The sequence below is a fragment of the Anolis carolinensis genome, chromosome 2 (genome assembly GCF_035594765.1).
Source record: "Anolis carolinensis isolate JA03-04 chromosome 2, rAnoCar3.1.pri, whole genome shotgun sequence".
Taxonomy (NCBI): Eukaryota; Metazoa; Chordata; class Lepidosauria; order Squamata; family Dactyloidae; genus Anolis; species Anolis carolinensis.
In genome coordinates this window covers 108,495,046-108,521,546 of record NC_085842.1, presented here as the reverse complement: position 1 = coordinate 108,521,546, position 26,501 = coordinate 108,495,046, and the positions used below count along the sequence as shown (strand labels likewise).

Genomic DNA, 26,501 nt, shown 5'->3' with positions numbered 1-26,501 from the left:
GATTTTAATCCTGCGTAAGACATGGCTTTCATGTCAGTGAGGTGGTGAATGCAATCTGAGTTTTAGTCTGAGCTTTAAGGAGTTGTTCAATGTGCTGAAGTTATTTTGATGACTGTGTCTGCCTTTTTGCATAGTTTTTTAAAAAGTTCATACTAAAGTTTGTAATGGATTCACTGCCACACATATATGGAAGCCAACAGATGCCAATGCTGTGGCATCTATTGTTCTAATACGAGAAGATCTACCAGCTATAAAAGACATATACTTAGTATTTATGAGCACAGTTCCTCTGGTACCAATGAGATAACTTCTCCAGCATTGTAGCTCTCTGCATCTGTATGTACATGGTGCATCTACACTAGAGAATTAATGCAGTTTGGCACCAGTGTAACTTCCATGGCTCAATGCCCTTGGAATCATGGAAGTTGCAGTTTGTTGAGGCCCCAGCCCTCTTTGGCAGAGGAGGCTAAAGACCCTGTAAAACTGCAACTCCCATTAGCAATGCACCATGACTGTTAAAGTGGTGTCAAATGACATTAATTCTATACTATACATACACTCTTAGATTCCTCTTGTTCTTGGGAGAAAGAATATAGACCATATGCACATACTTCTTTGGATTGTTTCTAAGAGGAATCATTCCCACTATGCACACTTGTATTTAACTAAAGAAAATCCAGATATGTAGCTCCATGCTACATATTATAGAACATCTGTTTTGGTCCTGGGCAGCTGCTAAGGTCAGGAAATTGTCTTGAGCACTTGAACTGAGCTGAGCTCTTAGTCCTTCTCAGTCCTTCTAAACACAAATCTATTTCTGGATATACAAAGCCTTCTTCCTCTACAGTCTAATGTGGAATGGCAGTGCCATTTTGTGTTGCTATTAATAAATGACTGGAATTCAGAAACTTTTGCTGATCTACTGGAAATCACTGAGAGATGGAAAAAAATGTGTCTGAACAACCTTCCCATTTCTGCATGTTATTCTTATTTTTTTTAGCCTCAGAGAAAAGCAAGGGCAAACCCACTCTGAACAAATTCTGCCAAGAAAACTCTGTGAAAGGTTCACATTAGGGTCACTATAGCTCTGAAATGACTTGAAGGCACACACAACAACAACAACAACAACAACAACAACAACAACAACAACAACAGTAGTTTCTGGGTGATATAACAATTTTATTTAAAAAGATTGTTATATACTTTCATTGATCATCATGATTTTAATTTGACAGCTGAACATTAGAAATATTATCTTTAAATGCACTCATTGTAATACATCTGTGTGCTGTGTGGAAAGTTGTTTCAATCAGAATGAATATGTGCTATTTCTCTTGAATGAACCATTTAGAGACATCTGTAAGAATCATCAGCAACTGAAACCATACATCAAGGATGCTGATTATTTCCCTGTAGACAAACAGTGATCTAAATTCCTTCTGTTAGAAATTGATTTGCATTCACTTGATACCGAATTTCATTTGCCAGCATTTAATTCCATTTACTGCTATTGGAATGTTTTATCAAGTAGACAGGAGTTGCTGCAAGAACAATTTTGTGTGTTTATCATTCCCCAGAGTGAAGCACAACCTCAAGCAAGGTAGAGCTGCTGCTTTAAAAAGGCCAAGGAGAGAAAACTCCTACAGTGATCTCGTAACACTATTCAGGAATTGTCAGCATCACTTCATGTTTTCAAGGAATACCATTTATCACCACATGCTTCAATCCCCATAGATGCATGGTGATGGGATGCTCATTATAAGGAACTGTAACTTAAAGAACACAGGCATGTATACTATTCCCCAGCTGCCATTACAAAGCTTGTGATCTCTTTTGTGTAGTTTCAGATGCACATTCTCAACTGTAAAGATGTGTCAGGAAGGGTGTCAACATCAGCAGGCCTGTCATTATTAATTTTTGCTTCTTACAAGTAGATTTTTATAAACCAAGGAAAACACAGAATGCATTGTATTACAATAATAACAACAGTCTCAACTGCTCCTTCCTCTGAAATATAACTGTCTTACCATTCCTTCTCTTGTGTGCATTTCTGGGTTTTGTTGTTGGTGGTGAAATGTCATGATGTTGTGAGTTGTTTATTGGATTAAAGTAAAAGGAAATAAAATAATTAAAACAAATAGTATTTAGTACATTTGTGACTGATTTCTAAAAAGTCTGAACCACGTAAGAGATTTGGTGATCCAGTTTGACTGACTAATGGAGACGGCTTAGCCCTTCCTAGCCTGCTTTTGAAGCAGAGGAAATGGAGTTCCTCTGTCCCCATTCCAGGTTCCATGTCTCCTTCGTAGATCATCGTAATGATTGGGGTATTGTGTTGAATCAAAGAAATTGAAATGACTTTGTAGGGTGACCTGGTCCAATAACCTCCAAGTGAAATTTCTTCAGCATGTTTACAATGTAATCATGGTTTTGATATTTGCCAGGTCCTCCCCTCTCCCTCAGCACTACCTTTTCACAGTGATGAGACTGTGTGCTTCTATGAGGCAAGAAGCTTAGATGATGCCAGCTGTGTTACTTGCAGGGTCTCTTACATCAGATAGGCTATTGCTGAGGACACAGACTACATGCACCAAACAGCAGCACCATAGCTAACACCATGCAGAGGGAAGCATGATAAATCTCCTTTGAATATATTTTACCATGAAAACCTTATGATAGTGTCAGAAGAACATACTCTCAGGTTGAATAACATTCAACAAGCTACCGGAATCCAGCAGAGGACAACTATGAAGGCTGGGTTTTAGCACAGCTGGTTAATCACCAGCTGCAATCAGTCTGACCAAGTGAAAGGTTGGCAGTTCAAAGCCCAGGTTGGGGATGAACACCCGACCTTCAGCTCAGCTCACTGCCCACCTAAACAGTTTGAAAACAGCTGTGAGTTGATAAATTAGGTACCACTTAAGTGGGTATCTCCCCTTAAGTGGGGAGGTGTTTTATGGCACCATAAAAATAAAATACCAGAAATACCAGAGATCAAAGCAAGGAAAAAAGATCTGGGCTCTTCAACATGAAGAATGAAGCGACAGTACCCCCCCCCCCCCAAAGGCCGGAATCGAGCACAATCTCCAGGACGCCAAAGATGGAAAAATGCCTATATATACACCTCTATCTGTTGTCTGTCCTGTCTGTATAACGGCATTGAATGTTTGCCATATATGTGTTCTGTGATCCACCCTGTCTCCTTCAGGGTGAGAAAGGCAGAACATAGATGCTGTAAATAAATAAATAAATAAATAAATAAATAAATAAGAGTAGTGATGTGGCTAATGTCACAACTGGCTTAGGATCAAGAAATGAAGGAGACTCACTGAGTGAATTTTCTGAGGCCAGCAGTTTATTCATTGTAAACACTTCAAACAACCCAAGAAATGATTCGAAACAGAAGATGGAGAAACTCCATTCTCACTGCAAAAACAAGGCCATAAGCAGATTGTAGCACAGATACAGATACTAACATTAAAAATCAGAGTAAAGTTAAAGAAGAACACTAAATCAACCATCATGCCAAAACACAACCTTAGGCACATTCCAAACAAATTAAGTAAAAAAAAAAGATTTGCATTGAAGTCAGGGACGTTTGTCAGGGATGAATGCAAAAAGACATTATCTGCAACCAAAAGGAAAGAGAATCTTCAATGAATGATGGATTAAACTCTTCAAGCAGTTAAGGACATACAAGAAGCAAAGGTAAAAGGTCAGAAAGCAGTCTGTAACTTGTGCATAGGGACAAGGAGAACTAAATGCAAAAAAATAGGACATAACATTGGGGTGGGGATGGGATGGGGAGACCTCTTCCACAAAATCCAATAAATCAAATGGAAATGTAAACCAAGAATAAATATGACCATATTACAGATGGATTGACTCTATCATGAAAGTCATGGCCCTGAGCTTGAGATCTGCGCAATGCAGTTGTTAATAGGGTGACTTGGGAGGGGGGAGGTGTTCTGTCATTCATGGAGTCACCATAAGTCTCAAATAGCAACAACCTCCCATAGGAGCATGATTTGGACCAGTGAGACAGAGTGGATGGGCTGCTGTAGTGGTAAAGTGTCTGGCACCAGTGCCCGATTCAGGACCAATGAGGCCCTGTGCGAGTTCAGTTATGAGGCCCCTTCTTTCCTTGGGCCCAAAGAAAGTTGGCCTTGTAAGCCTACACTGCCTGCTTTGTGGCACATTCCCATAGACTAGCCACTCTATCATTATGTCTGGAATTGCTGTAAAATAGAAGGCCTTCAGATTTAGAATTGTACCACATATGCAAAATCCATTGTAAATACTCTGTGAATGAGATGCCTCCAGACATTTCTCCTCAGTGCCTGGTTTGGGGTCTTCTTCTTCCTTCAGCCCTCTGCCTTTCCAAGCATCATCATCCTTTGCAGAGAGCTGTGTCTTCTCAGGGTGTGGTTGAAGGACGCCATCTTGGCTTCCCAGGAGAGTTCGGGCTTGTTTTGCTCTAGGACCCATTTATTTGTCTTTTTGGCAGCCCATGGTATCTATAGAACTCTGCTCCAGTCCCACATCTTTCTGTCAGCTTTATTTCTGCATCCTTACAAACTGCTGGGAAACACAATAGCATGGGCAATCCATTAGTATTTGGACATGTATTTTTGTACTTCTGTACAGCCAACCTTCAACATTTGCTGGAGTTAGAGGCACCCGTGAAAGTGAGGAACACAAATAACAACATTGCTTTCTTTTCAAGACTGGGAGAGCAGCTTTTTAAACATTTCTAGATCTTCCAGCATGACTTTCTGGTTGACTTCTGCTGGAAACTGACCTTAGGATTGCACTGGAGGACACAGAGATTCCTAAAGAGGTGTTCTCCTTCTCTAGGTCTTCCAGCATGACCGGAGAAAGTTGACTAGAGTCACCCTGGAGGACCCAGAGGTTCCCAGAGAAAACATTTTAATCTAATCCGCCAACAAACAAATCTGTCGAAGGCAAAGTTGCAAATGCGGAGGGAGGACTGTACTAGAAATCCCACCTTGCTTTACCAACATGGATTGGGTCGAGAAACCCCTCGCTTGCGGGACATTGACAGCAGGAATGGGAAAGAAAAATCACCTGTTGCCTCAGGGTGCATTTACACTATACATTTAATACAATTTGATACCACTTCTACTCCATGGCTCAATGTAATGGAATTGTGGAAGTTGTAGTTTTATAAGGCATTTAGGCAGGACAGTAAAAGCAGTGTCAAAACTGGGCTGCTGTGAGTTTTCTTGACTGTATGGCCATGTTCCAGAACCATTCTTTCCTGACGTTTTGCCTGCATCTATGGCAGGCAAAGTCTGTTGGAAACTAGTCAATTGGGGTTTATATATCTGCAGAAGGTCCAGGGTGAGAGAAAGAAAGAGTTCTTGACTGTTAGGCAAGTGTGAATGTTGCAGTTGATCATCTTGATAAGCATTGAGTAATCTTGCAGCTTCAAAGCCTGGCTGCTTCCTGCTTGGGGGCATCCTTTGTTGGGAGGTCAGGGCCATAGCCAGAAAAAAATTGTGTGTGTGTGAGTGGGGGGGGGGGGGGTGTTGATTTTTTTTTTTTAGCGAATCATGAAGAGTATTTCCATAACGCAAAATAATTTAGAAATCAGGCTCCATCGATAAACTTCAGTGGACACTCAAGACAGACAAACTTCAGTGGACACTCATGGGGACTTGGTTAATCAGTTTAAAATTAATGGGCAAACCAGGTATTTTTAAAACCTGAAAAATTTCGGGGGGGGGGGGGGGGTTGAACCCCTAACCCCCGCCCCCCTTGGCTACAGCCCTGTGAGAGGTGTGAACTGGCCCTGATTGTTTCTTGTCTGGAATTTCCCTGTGTCAAAGCCGTATTAATTCTACAGCGTAGATGCTCCCTTAGGCTGGGGTACGCTTCTGAATTCTTCAAGAAGACGTGGTGGGGCTCTCCCAAGCGAAAGAAACGGAGAGCGAGGGCGCGGGCCAGGGGGGAGAGCTATTAGAGGCATTACGGCAGCATCTGCAGGACTCGGCGGGGGCGTGTCCCGGCCAAGGGGGCGGGGCTTCCGACGGGGCAGCGGCTCAATAGGAGCGCGGGAGGCCAAGCGCATCAGCGAAGGGGGCGTGGCTAGCGGAGCCCGGCTGGAAGTGCCAGGCTTGTTCTAGAAAGCGCCGGCGAGAAAGAGAGAGAGAGAGAGAGAGAAAGGGCCAGCTGCGTGTTCTAGAGGAGCGGGAGAAGGCTCAGGAGCTTCCTCTTCTCCTTTGCCGGCTCCAACGCCTTCGGAGGTCCCTACTGTCGTGCCCAGCCCCAGGTCTGCTGCTGCTACTACTACTACTACTACTCAACCTCTTCCTCCTAATAACTGTGTCCCTAATTTCTTCCTGCGCTACTTAACCTTTCCTGGTGACTCATTGCTCCCCCTCCCTTGTCAACACCATGTAAGATTGGGGGGGGGGGGGGTGCGCGCCTTTAAGTAGACTTACGGTGACCCTATGCATTCCGTAGGGTTTTCTTGGCCAGAGGGGGTTTTGCCTCAGAAGTCTCGCCCGCAGTGCCTAGGATCCCTTGGCGCCCCCCCCCCTCCAAGCGCCGTCTAGGGCTGAGCCTGCTTAGCTTCCAGAGCCAGTCAGGATCCGAGTCGGGGTCTTGCTCCCAGGTAAGTGGGCGCCTGTCAGGAGGCGTCTTTGGCGTGGCCGGGGTCTGCTGCTGTTGCCGCTGCCAGTGGGAAAGCGGCCGGGAATGACTTCATCGCTGGGGCGGGATGGAGGGAGCCTGGCGCCTCTCCAGCGCTCGCTTCCCGGGCGGATTCCTTCCAGACCACGGACTGGGGGTAACGGCAGCGCTTTCTTCCCGGGGCTTGTATAGGTAAGCCCTGGGTGCATTCGCTGTTCCCCAGGTAAGGTCAGAAGGAAGGCTCGCGAGCTGCATCTTGTGCACCAAGCTCTCTGATGTTGGAAGCAAGATTTTTGTCTCACGAACATGCCAGAGACCATGTTTCTGCTGGCATGCTTGCTTTGAAATCCACAACCTCTGAGGATGCCTGCCATAGATGTGGGTGAAACGTCAGGAGAGAATGCTTCTGGAACATGGTCATAATACAGCCCGGAAAACACACAACAACCCAATCCACTTAAGCCTTGTAGAATGGCAGCTGTCTACTGCTTTAAGTAGCCTTGAAGTTTTCCAAAAACTATTCCATTTTCCGCCCACCAACCCTGCTCTTTTGCACTCCTGAAATGAAAGCATCATTTGACCTCCAAGCAACCTCCCAAGCCTTTCAGTATTTATTCATTAATGTATATATTTGCTAACCTGTATTCTATGCAGGGGCATAGCCAGAAAAAATGGGGGGGGGGGGGGTGTTGAAACCTTTTTTTTAGTGAATCATGAAGAGTAGTTCCATAATGCAAAATAATTTAGCAATCAGGCTCCATTGATAAATTTCAGTGGACACTTGTGGGGATTTGATTAATCTGTTAAAATTCACAAGTAAACCAGGTTTTTTAAACCTGAAATTTTGGGGGGGGGGGGGTTGAACCCTTACCCCCCCCCCCCTTGGCTACTGCCCTGATTCTATGTGTATGTTGATTTGCCAGTTTAACTTTACCTCTTTGGTGTGGGTGGGGTTATAGACATGCGATTGTAGTGAACATGTCCAGACTCAGGGTTCCATTTTATAGTCAGTCTGCTTTACACCTCAGTGGAGGTGAATGCATGTTCTTGTTTGGATTTCAGTAGAAAGGTATGACTTACAGACTTCACTGAGTACAACTGTACCTAAAGACTATGGACTATTGATTAATAATGATACCTTGTGTACTCAACACACAGAGAACTACATCCTATCTATAACTGAACTTAAATAAGAAATGTGCCTGTATGGTGAATTAATACAAAATGTTTGTGAATAAACAAAATATGTTGTTTTTCAAAGAAGACTTTTTAAAAAAATCTCTGAGTGCATATTTTAAACTAAAAGGTTTCAAGGGAGTGCATATTTTTGGGCAACTGCAACTGCAATTTCAACTTCAAACAAATAACTATATTTTGCTAGCCAAATATATTTTTGTAGTGGCTTATCTTTGTCCTTGGCAGCCCAAATACATTGTTCTTCAGTTTAACAGCTGAATTACCTGTGCACCATTACAAGAATGCTTGTGAATATCACTTGTTCAAAGAGTTGACTTCGTGCTTTTTCTTGACTAGTGGTTTTCAAAAAGTGGTCTCCACATATTCATGGAGATTCACATTTACCTAACAGATATGACATCATGTTACCCTTTTCAATAAGATTGTGATTTCCATTTATTTCCAAAGGGATATGTGCCCAGTGACTGGGTGCAGTTATTTCCAATAACTTAAATTGGATCATGTGGGACTGTGGGGTAGACAGTTGCAGAGAACACATTATAATTTCCTTGGCATAAATGTGACCCTGAATCCACCCTATAGACACATGTATAAATCTAGAAATTGTAGTAAAAATAATCAACCCCAAAAGACTAGATCGATTAATCCATGGGTCAATGTGAATACTATAGCATAACTGTTGGGGGATTTTTCTATGAGTAAAGTGGCAAAAGGTCCTGGAGAAGTACTGACCCCCTTTACTTTCTCTGCCATGGTGCTCCTTCTGGCCTGGGGTGGGTCATGGCAGTGACAACCAAGGCGGTGGTATTGGTACTTTCCCATATCCAGAGTATGACCCTTGGCTTAACCATAGGTTATATCAAAATCCATGATTTTGACTGCAAAACCTGCCCTTGACTTATGCATGAGTATATACAGTACATATTTGCAGGTAGGCATCCCTCAAGTTGATGCAGACCCTGTCATGCATACAGTTGAAACAGTGGGTGCTGAGTTGCTGTGAGTTTTCTTGACTGTATGGCCATGTTCCAGAAGCATTCTTTCCTGATGTTTCACCCACATCTATGGCAGGCACCCTCAGAGGTTGTGAGGTATATTGGAAACCAGGCAAGGGAGAATTATATATCTGTGGAAGGTCCAGAGTGAGAGAAAGATGTATAGTGAGCTGCCAGAAGAGGTGAAGTGTATCTTCTGAAACATGGCCATACAGCCTGGAAAACCCACAGCAACCCAGTGATTCCAGCCATGAGAGCCTTCGACAACACAGTGGTGCTGAGTAACTCTGCAAAGTAAACTGAGCCTTTCTTCTGATCATGTTCATAAAGCCACATTGAGCTGGAGATGGGAAGGGAAGGGGAGTGCACCAAACCCAGACATACTTGTTCTCAGGAGAAAATGCAGAATAATTTATCCATCTAACCAAACTGTGCATTTGATCTCCGAGCCTGAGGAGGAATTAAGAGAAGACGCATATTGAAATTATAGAGGCTGCTTTATACAAAGAATCGGGAGATACAAGATTGAACCACTGTATGGCCAGAACAGGTCTGATCTTGATGGTTTTTGAAGCTATGCCTAGTCAGGCTTGGTTTGTACATGAGCAGAGACCCACCTGTTATTCCAGCTAATAATCTTGCATAAATCCCTGGAGACTTGTTGCTGCCATTCAAGGCTGGACAACACTGGGCTAAACAGGCCAGTGTTCTCACTCAATGCAAGACAAGTCCTTTGGCAGCCTTGTAGGGAAAATTGACAATTTAGTACTTTCTTTTTAGGAAAAGAAAAAGGGACAGGTAGAGCTTGGGAAAATTTACTTTTGAGCACTATAGATGACTCTCAGAAAGCAATTTTTTTAAAAGTTGTGAGACTTGCTTGGTTATAATCTTAGTTCCAATTTCTTTTCCTAAGTAAGAGACTGATTTGTTGTTGAATGCTTTCATGGCCAAAATCACTGAGTTGCTGTGTGTTTTCAGGGCTGTATGACCATGTTCCAACTTCTGAAGATGCCTGTCATAAATGTGGGTGAAACTTTGCAAAAAGAGCTGCGTGGATCATCCTATAGCTTGGTTACCACATCCATGTACCTTAAGTTTACAATGTAAAATGGATCACATAGTACACAGCTGATGTCAGGCAAACTTGTGGATTTCTAGCTGGCCCATCCAGATGCAGGCTGTATATATAGTGTCAAGAGTGTTTCTAAAGCATAACAATTCATTGTAACATGGATGTTATTTTTTTCTTGTTCAACTATATTCTTGATATGGTATGATACTCAAACCTATAAAGCAGGTTTAAATGGAAATTGTAGTGAGACAATGTGTACTGTTCAAAAAAGTTACTTTTTTGAACTGCAACCTCTATAGGCATACAACATATTTGTTGTATTCCTCACAAAGTTGTAATCTCATTTTGCCCTTGGAGCCCTGGAAACTGTAGCCCAGCATAATTTTCTAACCTGCAATTTTGAGTAATATTGTTGTATCATCTTCCTTTCAAGCTAGCTTTGAAAGACTAGTTTAGTGTCTATTAGGGTGCCAAATGACTGCATCAGTTTCCTTTGATTGTGATCCTTTAGTCTCAGGTCTTATTGGAAGGGCTTTCCCTGTCCTGGTGTTATCTGCCTGTTTAAATTTCAGCCTCTGCCAGCAGGGCTAATGGTGGTCAAGCATGCTCTGAGGCCCCATCTACACTGGCATATATTCCTGTTTGAAATGGCATTATATGGTCAGTGTAGACCCATATAATGTTGTTTAACTGATTGAACTATATTATATGAGTCTACACTGACCACATCATGCAGTTTGAAACTGCATTATATGGCAGTTTAAATGGGGCCTGAATTGCAGTCCCAAGCAAGAGGACAGCTCCATGTTAGAAAAGGCTGCAATAGAGTAATCCTTAAGCTAATACCAAAAAAGCCACACACAAATGTAGAAACAGAATGTAGTGTTTGTAATAATTCACCATTGGCACTAGTAATTCCCAAAAGAAATGGTAACTGGAATCTTTGAATCAGTATGGATATCTGGTTTCTATATAGCATGCGCTTGTTAAACCACACGTTGTTATGCATGATTCATGAATGTGGTGGGTTGCTTTATCAAAAAACTCAACCTAGATTGGACATACTTTTCACTCCTATTCATCTTGGCAGCAAGAGTACAGTATGTACAATTGCTTCCCAGGAAGCAAATTTTTATACTTCTTCTTCACATAGGTACAAAGATTTCCTGAAATACAAAATAATGTGTTTTTGTATCACACCTACCGTAATTCTGTTTTTTCTCTCCCCCCCCCCCCCAAAAAAAAAGATTAATTTAGTAATACATGTTACACAGTGCTGACTGGATTATTGATAAGGCTGGCAATTCATTCATATTTAATTTTATGACTTTGAGCTTTTTATAGTTTTTAAACTGATGCTGAAATTCAGCTTTACCTGTAAATATAAAATTGATTTTTAATCCAGTAAACAACTGTTTAAATGAAAGTCTTGCTTCATTATTTCCACCACCTTTTGATTTGTTCTGCTTTTAAGTCCAAATGCTTTATTATCTCTGTTTGTTGCTACCCTTAAAAAAAATTAAAGTAGAAACCTTAGTTCAGTGTTCAGTGTTTTGTGGTCAAAACTGAGCCTAATTATTATGTGTTTAGAAATTTTTCAGGACAGATCTGTGTACCATGTAACTAAAACTATAGGGACTCAAAACAGCATTTGTTATGAATAGTGATTGTTATTTGTATTAGACAGTATGTGAAATATGGTCCCTCTTTAACAGAGTATCAGACCATAGGTAACAATACCTGTCTGTCTACTGCTTGTACCATATATTTTTAATTTGTTTCACAGTTCCACTGTATTGAATCTACACAATAGTCTTCATTTTCTTGGATCTGAAATACACGTGCATCTTACATTCCCTTTTATATGTTATAATGTACACGATCAAATTACAGACATCAAGCATATTGTGTTTAAGACTATAAAGTGAGCAACATTTTCCCCACATATTTGAATGGTGGTGGGAATTTTCTGCTTGACTATTTGTCATTTCTTCCCACTCAGGCTTTTATTGTTCGAGAAGAAAAATGCTTTGGTGTCTCACATTTTACATCAGAAAATTCAGTTTTATTTTACAACTACATTTGAAATAAATTAGACAGCTGTGTGATGGAAGTGGCAATAATCTCTAGCAGGCAGGATGATCAATACCATAAGTCTTTCAGTGAGACTTTGCTGAATGACTTACAGGAATTACAAGTATTCAACCAGCAGTTGCCAAATAATAATTCTGCTCCTATCCAAGTACATCCAACAAGTTCTTTCTCCTCATTTGATAGCTGTCCTATCAACAATGGGTGGTTCATGGATCTGGTCTTCTGCCACAATTGCAAGATAGCCCAGTATTGCCATAAGCCATGTTCTTTGCTTGCTTCTCTAGCAAAGGAGAGAAGGTGCCTGAGGGTCACTGAATCTGTTCATAGTTAAGCTGAGAGTTGAACTGAGGACTTCTGGCTTATACTCTAAACTACAGCGTTGTATTAGCTTTTGTTATAACCAGTAGTGATTTAGTGGCAGAACCAGTGTGGTGTAGTGGTTAGAGTGTTTGACTCTGAATCCCTGCTCAGCCATGAAAATCCACTGGTTGGCTTTAGGTAAGTCATAATCTCTCAGCTGCAAAGGCAAACCCCTTCTAAATAAATCTTGGTAAGACAACTCCATGAAAGTGTTTCCTAGGGTCTCCATAAATTGGAAATGACTAGAAGGCACACAACACACATGAGTGGAATAAGGGTTCAGATATCATTTTCTGCTCTCATCTATAATTCACAGTGTACATATATTCTCCTCTTGCACTTCTCAAGAGTGATGCCATGAGCATTGGCATGAAAAATGCACCAGCTGGATTGCTGCTCTTCCTGAAACATGCCTGTGTATGGTCATATATATGTAAGCTCTATCAGTACCATTCCCTACAAAATTATTGCCTACAAATATGGAAAAAAAGATGGAGAAGCTGCGAATTTGCTAAATCCTGCAGGATGACATTATGATAACATTTAGTGGATGTCATTCATTTCAATTGAAGTCACTATTCTTGTTTCCACAATAGGTTCAGGAATATATTGCCATAAATAGGAGGTTTGTCTTACTACCTTCTTCGTTCCACAGACTAAGAATGAAGCCTGTAGGGTTTACCCTCGCACTCTGCGTTGATTGGATTTAATTCACTTCTTTGAAGTTCCAGTCTTAATGATTAAACCCATGTTAAAACCACTACTGAGGAAGATTCTATTTAATAACCTTTTTTTGGAAGCAGAAGTTCTTCTGGAGGTGTTGGGTTATAGTTCTGAACAGGGTAGCCAGCCTTGCCATATTGGCTGGAAATACTGGGTTCTGGGTATTGTGGAAGGCTGATATAAAAAGAAAGGACAGTACTCCTTAATTTAAAGTTATGTGTTTCTGGGGAAAAAAATTAACCAGTGTGAACACACCAACACAAGGTCCCATCCCCTCGCCCCACTTTGTCATGCTGAAATGGAATTGGAAGTGACATTGCTATCAAATTTGGAATTCGTTTGCTTGTAGATTTAGAGGGTCTGTTAGGGGCTTTTGGCAGCGCTCAGGATGGTGGGAGAAAAACTATTGCATTTAGCTATTTCACTTAGGTGAAAAATTACAAAATAATGATAAAGCAACAAGTCAGGGAGCTTGGTAAGTTGATTTGAGGTCTGCTGAAATGAGTTGAAGGCTATGTATGGCTCTCAGGCTTTTCCCACCCTGACTATGATTTTAAGCATAATTTTGTTCATAGGGACTTAAAATAGTATTTTAGAATTGTGGCTTTACAGTAACTTTCATGGCAGTTTCAAGATACTTTAAGAAATATCAGAAGGGATGTTACAAATTAACATTCTGGGCTGTGTGCAGGAAAAGGCAGTTTACATGTTTCCAAAGTCTGCGCTTGCTCCAGAAGCAGAAAATAAATGGTATGATATGGACAATATAGACTCCTCTATGTGCTTTATGTTTGATTTAAGCACATATTTATATGCATTTCGGTGTTGGGATCTCTGTCTTGAGAGGAGAGATTGCTTGGACAGCTGAACTTAAAAGTACTTTAATGAGAGCTTTCGAAAATTCCCTTTAACCCTTCAGGAAATACAGTGTCAGTTCTAACTTAAAAGAGTTATCAGGAGCTAATCCTGATGTGGTATTTCTTAAGTTTACATAACAAAATAGTCACAAGATCACTAACATCATTGGAAGAAGAACCCTGCTGATTGCTTTGCTAGCAACACCTCCTCATATGCAATTATGAAAACACATGCACTATCTCTGATTATTGTTGAGCATTTTGCTATTTGATTAGTTGCAGATGCAGATTAACCATTTGGCAAAGGAGGTGGTGATGCAGGCATGTGGAGGACATGAGTCCATTGCTTTGGGGGCGGAAACACAGAATACTGAAGAGAGAAGCCAGCTGGAAGGCAACTACCTTTCAGGGAGAAAAATAACTTTTAGTATATAAGCTTTTGGCTTCAGGGACTAAGCACAGTCATTTAGTATCAGCAAGAGTTGAGTGTTGGATTTTGACTGGAGACGAGGCTTTGATTTCCCGCTCAGCTGTGGAAACCCTCCGGGTGACCTTGAGCCAGTCACACACATCCATTCCCAAAAATCCACTGAAGGTTTTGGGCAAACTTGGGCTCTCCGGGTGTTTTGGATTGCTATTCCCAGAACTCCCAGCCAGCGTACTGGCTGTGAGAAATTGTGGAAGTTGATGTCCAAAACACCTGGAGGGCTGAAGTTTGCCCATGTCTGACTTAAGGTCTTCACCAGTTGGAAACTACTCAAAGGCAGAGAATAACAAAAAAGCATACTTTGTGATGACCAAAGAGGACTCACTGCTGCACTCCCCCAATCCCCCCACTCCCGAAAGCCTCTTGGTTATCCTTCTTCCCCGAACTGGGAGACCTTTCCAGCATCTATGTAATTTTAGGATATTACCCTGGTCTCATGGAATGAAGGTTAATCTCACAGCACCATTGGGAGAGGCTCAGGGTAGTATCAGCCTGAAAGAAGCCGCTATGAAGGTCCACTCCTCTATTCCTATCATTTATACTAGTAAGGGCCCCTGGTGGTGGCACAGTGTGTTAAAGTGCTAAGCTGCTGAACTTGCAACCGAAAGGTCCCAGGTTCAAATCCCGGGAGCGGAATGAGCGCCTGCTGTTAGCCCCAGCTCCTGCCAACCTAGTAGTTCGAAAACATGCAAATGTGAGTAGATAAATAGGTATCGCTGTGGCGGGAAGGTAAAGGCGCTCCATACAGTCATGCTGGCCACATGACCTTGGAGGTGTCTACGGACAACGCTGGCTCTTCGGCTTAGAAATGGAGATGAGCACCAACCACCTGAGTCGGTCACGACTGGACTTAATGTCAGGGGAAAACCTTTACCTTTACCTATACTAGTAAGGGTGGAGTCATCTTCCTTCATTCTCTTTTTAGGCCCCATCTACACTCCATATAATACAGTTTCATAATACAGATTAACTGCATTGAACTGCATTCTATTGAGTCCACACTGCCATATAATGCAGATCAATGAAGTTAAACTGCATTATATGTAAGTGTTGATGAACTTCTGATAATGATTACAATTACACCATCACCACTTCTTCTAAGCAGTGTAAATACATATTGCCATTTAAGGTAGTCACATTCCTTAAAGGCATTTACTGGTAAGTAAATCTCTTATTCAGAGTCTCCCATTGGTGCTACAAAGAGAGATTCTTTTGGAGGAGGATGGGACAGATTGGAAACAACGCCTTATTTTCTTTTCCTTTTCTGTGATTAGAAGGTTCAAAATGACAAATGTGGTTGAAAAAGAAAGTCAAAGTTGCAAAGTATTAATTAGAGACAGTAATTACAGGGTAAATGAAATCCTTTAAAAGATTGATGGATGTTCTCCATGACAGATACCACAATGACGAAGAATAACAAAACAGATTGTTGAGTTTTTGTTTTTTGTTTTTTTTTTGTAGACTGGCACTGCGGTATAACTGCAGTCCCTCTCAGAGCTGTAACTCTATTAGGAATGGATAGCCTCAGTTTCTGATATATATAAATTCAGTTTCAAACAGCAGATGTTATTTTCTCAATAGGTAACATTTTGCTGAGTCCAGTGTGTTGCAGTAATAAAATTTCCTTGTGATTAGGGACAGTAGTACAAATCTCACAGGCACGTTGAACTAATTTTATGATTCTTTAGATTTAAGCCAATATAGAAAGAGTGTTTTTTTATTATTGCTATTCTGTTTTTCATCTTCTGAAGTATCACCATCTCATGTAACAGAAATTATGATCCGTATTGTTCCTGCCATGTTTGGTTACTTAAAATATATATTGTGCTTATATCATGCTCCTTATACTCCTTGTTGATATGTTCTCAGTTTTCAATCCTAGAACTTTCCACAAGAGAGTAAATCTAATTGATTACAGTAGGATTTGAGAAAGTAGTCTCGGGCTGTTAGTCTCAGAATTGGAGCCACACAGTCAAACTGTGCTAAGAAACATGTTTTTCATTTAATAAGTTTTCGTCTCTGAGAAAGCAAAACTTTTTTGGAAGATAACGAATTACTGATTTGTGCTGTGGGTTTCATTGCTGTTTCTTCTCATGGTTTTCATACATGGGAATAATTGTGTTCATGTGTGAGAGAAACTCACAGGCCCTGAGCAAAAGCCAGAGCAAGGTCTGTCCTGAGACCTCAAATTGCTGTTTATATGAGAGACACGTCTTCATGGGTTCAGTACAACACCACACCCTTGAAGTAAATGTCATGTGTCATGTATGTCTCAGGGGCAGACAATCATCTAGGTAAAGGATGATCAAACTGTCACAGTACCCTTGAAATTTAGGGTTTTTTGCAAATGCAATGTTTCTGCTTTATTAAAGTGTATACTATAAATATAAATCGCCCATACTTTTTAAAAAGATCTTGGTTTCCTAAGGAACGAGGAGTACTGGGATTATGAATTATGAGTGAAAAAATATAGGACCTGTCCTGAGCATGTGAAGAAGAAAACATCTGGATGCTGTGTGTTTATAGACGCACACATACATATTGTATTTAAAAATTCTTCTGGACACTATTTTTGTATATGTACTTCAGAATAAACACAGGATGTCTTGAATTGGGCCTAAAGCAGGATGTGTTCCATTTTGAATTTAGGTGTAAAATGCTAAGTCTCAGTCTGATTGATGATTCAAAGCTTTGTGGTTTCATCCTTTCTGCCAAGGAATGGTGAACTTTTAGAGTTTTAAATGTTTTGGACCATTTTCCAGATGTTTCAGCCAAATGAGCAATATTGTAGGGGCTGTGGGCGAAATCATTTTTTAGGACCAGTGGTTTCCACACCTACTCTATATCTGCCAAGATATTGATGGCTAGGATTGGATTAAGGTTTAGGTAGCTTCAATCCTAAATGCTGTAAGGATGGGGGCAAAGACTAATGGGATGGATGTGTTGCTTAGCCTTTCCCTGTTCTGGACCTGAGCTTCAGGAGGGAAAGTGCCCTACCTCATACTATGTAGAATGACAAAATGGATAGCCCTTTCTACAGGCAGGGGCGGTTCACCCGTAAGGCAATATAGGCAGTTGCCTGGAGCACCACAATTTGGGGGGCGCCGTTGAGGCGCCTCAGCAGGCGGCAGGACCAAGGCAGGTGGCAGAATCGATCGGTAAACTGGCGGCAAGATGGGCGACCGCCCACTTGCTCCATGTGGCTGCTTGGCTCTGCCCCGTATCCTTTGAGGATATGCGGTGGGGCCAAGTGGCCGCATGGCGCATGCGCAGTGTTCGGAGAGGGCACCCCGCCCATCTTGCCCATCCGCCAGAGGTGGTCCAAACAGCGAGATGGGCGAGGCACCCTCTCCAACCACTGCACATGCACCATGTGGCAGCTTTCCCCCTCTCCATATCCTCGAAGGATACGGGGCAGAGCCAAGCGGCCGCATGGCACAAGCGGGCGGCCGCCCATCTCACCGCCGGTTTACCGATCGGTCCTGCCGCCTGCCTCGGGATGTTTCGCCCACATCTATGACAGGCAGCCTCAGAGGTTCTGAGGTTTGTTTGAAGCTAGGAAAGTGGTGTTTATATATCTGTGGTAAGTCCAGGGTGGGAGAAAGAGTTCTTGTCTGTTTGAGGCTAATGTGAATGTTGCAATTGGCTAGCTTGATTAGCATTTAATGGCCTTGTAGATTCAAAGCCTGGCTGCTTCCTCCCTGGCGGCCTTGGTTGGGAGATGTTAGCTGGCCCTGATTGTTTCCTTCTGGATTTCCCCTGTTTTCAGAATGTTGTTCTTTATTTAGGCTTTTCCTTAATCCCTCCTTATTATCCAACATTTTTGCTTATCCAACACTTTTATTTTTCAGTGATTGATTTGGGAGGGGGGGGGGCAAAATTCTGTTCGCCTACACTTGAAAATTGCCTTGGACCGGCCCTGACCACAGGCATGAGGATCCTGGAAAGTTAGATGGAAATGAGTACATCATTGACCAGAAAAGTTCTCATGGCCGTACTGTGCATATTTCACTGAGAGCAAGCCCTGTTTAACTCTGCTGAAAGTATTGCGTTAGTACCGCAACTTCTCTTGAAAACTTGAACTGTAGTTTTTGGAGGTGCTAAGTGCTCTACATATTTTTTTGTGTTTTGCATGCATATGCTTCTTAAAACTCAACTGCCAGGTGAACTCAAATATATAGATTTTGAAAGCCATGTGGAAAATAAATGAATCAGCAGGGTATTTATATGTTTCCATAGCTGAAATATGAAGAACTCCATTGCTTCTTAAGAGTCCCTCTTTTTTGGAACTGTAATCAAGAAGTCTGTAGTGGTATGTTTTCTAGCTAATGCTACGTGACAAGTAATTTATGGGCAGTATCTGCTTAGAGAGAAATGGAGAGAGTGGCCAAAACTTCAAGATACTTGTTTTCTGCTGTAGGAAAAATTGATGGCAGTTTTCGTGGTCTAGTCAGTTTGGACTTGTGTGTGTGTATACACACACACACACACACATATTTTTATATATACATACACACGCACACACATTTTTCTTTTTTATGTTTGTCTTTGATGGTTCAGGAAATAGGAAATACATTTGTCTTTGTCACTTTGGTAGGTGACCTATGCCAGAAATTGGACAGGGTGTGTTCCTATTGGTTCTGATGGATATCTCAGTGACTTTCAATACCACTAATCATGGTATTGTTCTGGGAGGGTACTGTTCTAGAGAACTAGAATAGAGATTTTAGAGATTCTTTCCTGTGGGAACACTCTCAGAGGGTAATGCTGGGCGATTCCTGCCTGCTCCTTGGCCATTTGCTTGTGGAGTTCTTTAGAGTTCTGTCCTTTACACTATTTAAAATCTACACAAAACTTTTGGGAGAAATTTTGTGGAGTTTTGGGGTTGGGTGTTACCAGTGTGGTGATAACGGAGATCTATTGTTTACTTTTCCACCTAATTCCAAGAAGGCTGTTCTTGTGCTGAACCAGTGTCTGACAACTGTAATGGAGGCAAACAAATTGCAGCTCAATCTAGACAAGTCAGTGGAAAGAAAGATCTGGGAAAAGAGTCTATCTGTGTTGGATTATATTACATGCTGCTTAAAAATACAGCTTTCCACCTTGTGGGTCTTTCTGGATTCAGTCCTGACCCTGAAAGCCTAGATTTCCGGAGTGGCCAGAATGCTAATGTGTCAAGTGATGCCACATGCCTTGGTTATATCCCGATTAAATTACTGAAATACTTTTCACATGCTGCATTTAAAAATGTGCTGAAACTTCAAATGGTCCAAGAAGCAGCAGCCAGATTGCTAACTGACTGGCTTGTTAAAGGCTTCAGATATTCTTGAAAATGGCCCAATCCTTCTCATGCACACAAATAAATTTTTGCTTTGGGGGGAGGGAGTGGGCGATTTATTTATTTATTATTTATTTATTACAATAGTTGTATCCCCGTGCACGTTGCTAGGTAGATAGCAAGCTACCTAGCAACACGCAGGGACGCTTCTGCCCTGCCTCTTGGGAGGCGCCCGTGCGCGTTGCTAGGTAGATAACAAGCTACCTAACAACGCTCAGGGGTGCTTCTTAAGCCGAGTGCTCACCACTCCGCCCCTTGGGAAGCGCCCGTGCGTGTTGCTAGGTAGCTTGCTATCTACCTAGCAACACGCACAGGCGCTTCTCTGCTCGCCGCCCTGCTTCTTGGGAGGTGCCTGTGCGCGTTGCTAGGTAGATAGCAAGCTACCTAGCAACGTGCATGAGCGCCTCCCAAGGGGCCTGAGACATCGGATAATACAGAGTACCGGTTAACCGGAAGTCGGTTAACCGGAACTCTACTGTATATAAAAATAATACAGAACATTCAATCAATTAAAATTAAATACAATAAACATTCACAAAAACATACATATAAATATACAATTGGCGTATTTCGAGTCTAAAAAACTGGGTCTGTCATTGAGTTCTAAAGCGTGTAGTAGTAATTAATCCTACTATTATTGTTTGAAGGCCTGGTCCCACAACCAGGTCTTAACTTTTCTACGGAAAGATAGGAGGGAGGGAGCCTGCCTGACATCATTTGGGAGGGCCTTCCATAGACAGGGAGCCACTACTGAAAAGGCCCTGTCTCTCGTCCCTGCCAGCCGCACCTGTGAGGGTGGCAGGACCGCCAGCAGGGCCTCACCTGAAGATCTTAAATTTCGAGGTGGGTCATAGCAGGAGACATGTTCGGACAAGTAAGCTGGGCCGGAACCGTTTAGAGCTTTATAGGCTAAAGCCAGCACCTTGAATTGTGCTTGGTAGCTGATTGGCAGCCAGTGGAGCTGGCGTAACAGAGGAGTAATATGCTCCCTGTATGCCACTCTGGTTATTAACTTGGCAGCCTCCCGTTGGACTAATTGAAGCTTCTGAACAGTCTTCAAAGGCAGCCCCACGTAGAGCGCATTGCAGTAGTCTAACCGGGATGTAACAAGAGCATGGACCACAGTGGCCAAGTCTGGCTTCCCAAGGTACGAGCACAGCTGTCGCACAAGTTTTAACTGTGCAAAGGCTCCCCTAGCTACTGCCAAGACCTGGGGCTCCAGGTTCAACAATGAGTCTAGGATCACCTCCAGACTGCAAACCTGCGCCTTCAGGGGGAGCGTGACCCCATCCAGCACAGGCTGTAACCCTATACCCTGTTCGGCCTTCCGACTGACCAGGAGTACCTTTGTCTTATCTGGATTCAATTTCAATTTGTTGGCCCTCATCCAGACCGACACAGCGGCCAAGCACCGGTTCAAGACCTGAACAGCCTCCTTAGTGACAGGTGGGAAGGAGTGACAGCGTTGGACATCATCTGCATAGAGATGACATCGCACCCCGAAACTCCTGATGTTCTCTCCCAGCGGCTTCATGTAAATATTAAACAACATGGGGGATAGTATAGAACCCTGCGGGACCCCACAAGTCAACGGTTGTGGGGCTGAGCAGGCATCCCCCAATAACACCATCTGGGATCGACCCTCCAGGGATGAGTGGAGCCACTGCAAAACAGTACCTCCAAGTCCCATCCCCACGAGGCGTCCCAGAAGGATACCATGGTCAACAGTATTGAAGGCCGTTGTGAGGTCTGGCAGAACCAGCAGGGACACACTCCCCCTGTCCAGCTCCCGATGAAGATCATCGACTAAGGCGACCAAGGCTGTCTCGGTACCATGCCCCGGCCTAAAACCAGACTGTGCTGGATCTAGAAAATCAGTGTCAACCAAGAATCCCTGGAGCTGCGAGGCAACCACATGTTCCAAGACCTTGCCCAAATAGGGAAGTTTGGAAATAGGCTGAAAGTTTCCAAATTGAGTGGGATCCAGTGATGGCTTCTTCAACAGCGTCTTGATCACAGCCATTTTTAGGCTCGCTGGAAACTTGCCATTCTGGAGGCTTCAGTCTGCTGCAGCCTTTCCACAAGAAGGATTCAGTCTGCTAGGATAGAAGACATTTTATTGTAATTCATGACAGTTACTGCTTTTGAGCATCTACCTCACTACAAAGTTACTATGAAAAGCCTAGTCCTTGTTTGTATCATGTTTTTAATAGAGACTGCAAAAAAAAAAAAATACGGTGAATGACCATCTGAACAAAGGCTTGGTCTGATATATTTGTAACTGAGAATCTGGATGCTGTTTTGCAGAACATAATCTCCAGAGATTGCACTGAATCATAAGCAAGTCAGACATTTTAACTGTGGACAGAAATAACAAATGCTGCAGGTGTGGTTGGGTGCCTAAACAGCAGTTTGCTGTTGAACCATTTTTCCTACATGCTGAATATTTCTACTTTCTTGCTACCAAGAGCCTTTGAGGAAGTGACAACCTTTTGCCTAAAGTAAGACCTGTCTCGCATTTATATATTTTTGGTGCAGTATTAGACACCCAGGATTCTGAACAGCTTTTATAAATGACACACACAGAATTTCAGGGAAAATGATCTTGTAATACAACCTGTCAGAACATGACATTTTCCTCTCTTGTTCTCTAGCCATTCTAAATGAAAGGTAGCATGTAAAAACTAAATGGTTGCTCTGAAGCATTTCTCAGCTGTGGAATGTCTGCATTTCTCTGTCTGACTGAACAGGTTAAAATTGTACTCCTACATTTAGTTATATATTCCAAGCCCCATTTTCTGTTTGCTGTGTATTGTGAATGCTCTTGTGAAAACACAAGCTGGATTTTATATCAATATTCATGTCAATTATCTTACTTTTACCATATTAAATATATTTGCGTTGTTGTTGTGTGCCTTCAAGTCATTTTTGATTTTTGGCAAGCTTAGAGTGAAACTGTCAAGGGGTTTTCTTGGCAAGATTTGTTCAGAGGGATTCCTCAAAATCTGAGAGAGAGTGATTTGCCCAAAGTCATCCAGGGGATTTCTAGGGCCAGTCTGCAGAGTCAAAGTCAAATCATTACAACGTGCTGGCTCAGTTTGTGTTAATGTTATTCGTATTCATTTTTTAAAAACAATATTTTTATTTGAAGTTGAACAGCTGTGGAAAGAAGGCATGGCATGGTGCACTGTAAAAATTCCATGACCAGGTGTCTTTGCTCTTCCCAATAAAATCAATTTTTACAATCCAAGTTTAGAAAAAGCTTTCAGATTGTTGATGTTCATAATTCTATGTACAATGGCAAAGCTGGGAAGGATTCAGACTACTGGCTGAAGTGAATAATATTTGTTGACTTGGTAGATGCCTACGACTGAAGGAACATGTAAGTGGGGTGGGTGGGTTGCTGTTTTATCCAGAAAATTCAGTTGCTTAGCCAAATCGTGTGTAATGTCTCCAAGAAACAAGAACAAGCGCTTTGGATAGACAAACATGCCTTCATGTATCCAAATATATGTACCTCTGGAATTCTGCTGGCTTGTTCCCTATTGCTGCTATATCGTTTATTGTGGTTTTACTCTTGGCAGACCTCTCTTTGGCACTTGTCACTCAGCTTTACAAAATTCTCATATTACCTGTGAATTACTTGAAAAGTGGAATCAGTTTTATTAGTGTGTGCGCTCTCTCTCTGTTCTAAATGAGCTCGAATTACGTGGCATTGAGCAAATAATACAGGATGATATCATTTAGGAAACTGCTTTTTATGAACTAGCAAGCAGTTCATGATTACTGTAGGAAAAAATGCCTGTGAACCTCTGGACTAGTGCCAGCCTGGATGGGGAGAGAAAAATCAGAAAGTGCAGAGCAGACATAAAGCCTTTCAGTACACAGGCTGGTGTGACAGGAACACACAGCTCTCCTCATGAACACATTGGAGACTTGGAATGATAGGTAAATTGCAATGCCCTCAATGGGAACTTGGCTGCTATGGGGAGAAACATGGGGTATAAATAAATCTAATATAATGCAGTAATAATAATAATAATAATAATAATAATAATAATAATAATAATAATAACTGTCCATCCTCTCAGACATCTCTTCCATATACAAAGTGCTTAGAGATGTCACTTCAAGAAGAAAAAGCTTGTGATCAGTCAGTGCTTTGATTCCTTCGCAGCACATCAAGACAACAATTCTTGTGTTTCCATATTAAGCAAAAGTTGGAATGGTATTACAGTAGAGTCGCACTTATCCAACATTCTGGATTATCCAACACATTTTTGTAGACAATGCATTGTGATATTTTGGTGTTAAATTCGTAAATACAGTAATTACTACATAGCATTAATGTGTAATGAACTACTTTTTCTGTCAAATTTGTTGTATAACATGATGTTTTGGTGCTTAATTTGTAAAATCATAACGTATTTTGATGTTTAATAGGTTTTTTCATAATCTCTCCCTGTTATCCAACATATCCGCTTATCCAATGTTCTGCTGGCCCGTTTATGTTGGATAAGTGAGACTCTACTGTATATATATACCAGTGAAAACAGTATGTAAAGGACTTTTGTGGTATCATGGAAACTAATTGAGAGAATGGAATTAGTAGCATAGGTTTTCGTAGTCTAGGGGTAGAATGAATGCAGATGGACACCAATTTAACTGCCATTGCTCAATGTTATGGAATCATGAGTTGTAGTTTTACAAGTTCTTTAGCCTACTTTGGCAAAGAATACTGGTGCCTCACCAAACTACAAATTCTATATCATTGGACCATGGCAGTTACAGTGGTGTCAAACTTTATTCTGCAGTGTAGATGTGCCTGAGGTATACTTCCTCAGACTTAGTTTATGAAAGCTCATATTTATGTTTTCTTCACAGGTTTAGACTATATTGAAAACAGTAGCTGTGCTAGAACAAATGCATAAGCATTCCTCATATGCATCTAGGGAAGTAGAGACTATATGCGCTTTTAACTATGATTTCTTTGTTATTTTATTATGTTGTGTTTTTATTATTGTATATGGCATTGAATATTTGCCTTTGCATTTGGAAGCTGCTCTGAGTCCCTTCAAGGAGAGAGGGCAGGTTAGAAATAATAATAATAATAATAATAATAATAATAATTATTATTATTATTATTATTAGACTTATGACCTCATCAGATGGGTGGTTTTCCCCATCTTTGCATGCTGCCAGCACAAGACTCTGCTGGAGCCCAACTTATAACACAGGACTACTTCTGGCGGGGCTCCATTGGGCTCCATGCTGGCAGTGTGCTAAGATGGAGCCCTGAGGACTTGGATGATTACCCATCTCCTCACTGAAGAAACTGGGGACAGCATGTAAGGAAGCCGGGGACAGCACGAAAACATAGTGGGATGTCAGCCCGTAACAGTAAGGGGATGAAGCTGAGCACTGTCCCACGATTTCACACGCTGTCTCCCGCTGTTGCCAGGCTTCTGGACCTCCATGTGATGAGGTCCTTAGCTTACAAAAGCCTATGCTACCAACTTTGTTTTCTTAGGATATCATCAAATAGAGGTTGAGAAGCTGGGGGACAGGTGACGTAAACCATGGAACAGCGTAAAACTTTGTCCCCCTACTGTTGGTCGTCATGGGATCCCATCCCATGTCACTTCCCTGCTGTCCCCAGCTGTGATGACTCATGGGCATGGTAGTCCCATTCCTAGTGCTGTTGTGACTGACGAAGAGGAGAACTTGGGTTTTCCTCCATTTCAGCCAGAAAGGGAACCATTTCAGCCAGAAATTGAGCCTTTGCACCTGCAGGAGGTTTGTTTTCCAGAAATCTCCCAAACAAGCCCGGGGTCGAGTTCTCCCCCTTTTTCGCGCCGTAATTACATTCTCCTGCAGAAGGGAGTGCAACAGGCTAATCGCAGGAGTTTGAGAATAGCAGCAAAGCATTCAGATGATTAAGCCTGTTCCCATGAGAAATTTTAGGGAGTCATACATCTGGACACAGAGATTGACTTTCGGTTCTGGTTCCCCAGAGAAGTGTTCTCTGGTGAGGAAAACAAGGCCTATTTAGGTTCCTTGCTCCCGGAGGGTTCTTGCGGAGTCAATTCGTCAGCAACTGGAGTAGTGTGTGTGGACAGCTACTCCGCTTCCAAGCCTTTGTTCCTGATTCAAGCCTTCGTTTTCCAGCCTTGTTCTTCCACGGATTTTGCCTTGCTTTCCAAGACCCAGCCTTGCCTTGTTTCCCGGATTTTGCCAAGTAAACATCACGGACCTTGTTCTTGTTTCTCGTCCCTTGCTGTCTTGTATTCAAGCCTTGTTTTCCGAGAGTCAAGTTATTTCCTAGCCTCGTTCAAGTTCTTGGACTAAAGGACCTTGTCATCTCCCCTCACTTTGCCTGGCAAAGTGAGTGTTTCGGATATTGGATTATAACTTTGGACCTTAATATTTCATATTGGACATTGTTTCTTTGGACTAATTTTGACCTTTCCTGAAAGGTCTCATCCTGGACTATTTTCTACACTTGTTTTTATTAACTTTATTTACTCCTTCAATAAAGATATTAGATAGATTCTGGCCTCTGTGTATGGTTATTGGTGCCCTGCAGCCGGGTCGTGACACCAGCTTCCTCCAGCTTCTTGTATGAGGGGCTCCATTTCTTGGTGCTGCCAGCACGCTACCAGCACAGATCCCCACCAGAAGTAGCCCTGCTTCATTTGATGGGCTCCAGCAGACTCCATCC

At 42.1% G+C, this 26,501-nt stretch overlaps 1 protein-coding gene across 7 annotated transcripts in view; it reads left to right on the top strand.

The window, feature by feature from the left end:
- Window positions 1–6,092: 6,092 nt before the first annotated feature.
- The window catches only part of p4ha2 (prolyl 4-hydroxylase subunit alpha 2), a 54,124-nt gene continuing 33,715 nt past the window's right edge, over window positions 6,093–26,501 (top strand). For 3 of the 7 annotated variants that reach the window (XR_010003850.1, XR_001729964.2, XM_008104738.3), the window contains exon 1: window positions 6,093–6,295. The gene's annotated coding sequence lies outside the window, so the exon portion shown is untranslated. Of the gene's footprint in view, window positions 6,296–6,489; window positions 6,641–22,087; window positions 22,282–26,501 lie in introns of all 7 variants that reach the window. The other 4 variants (XM_008104733.3, XM_008104736.3, XM_016991454.2 and 1 more) reach the window with 3 other exon arrangements.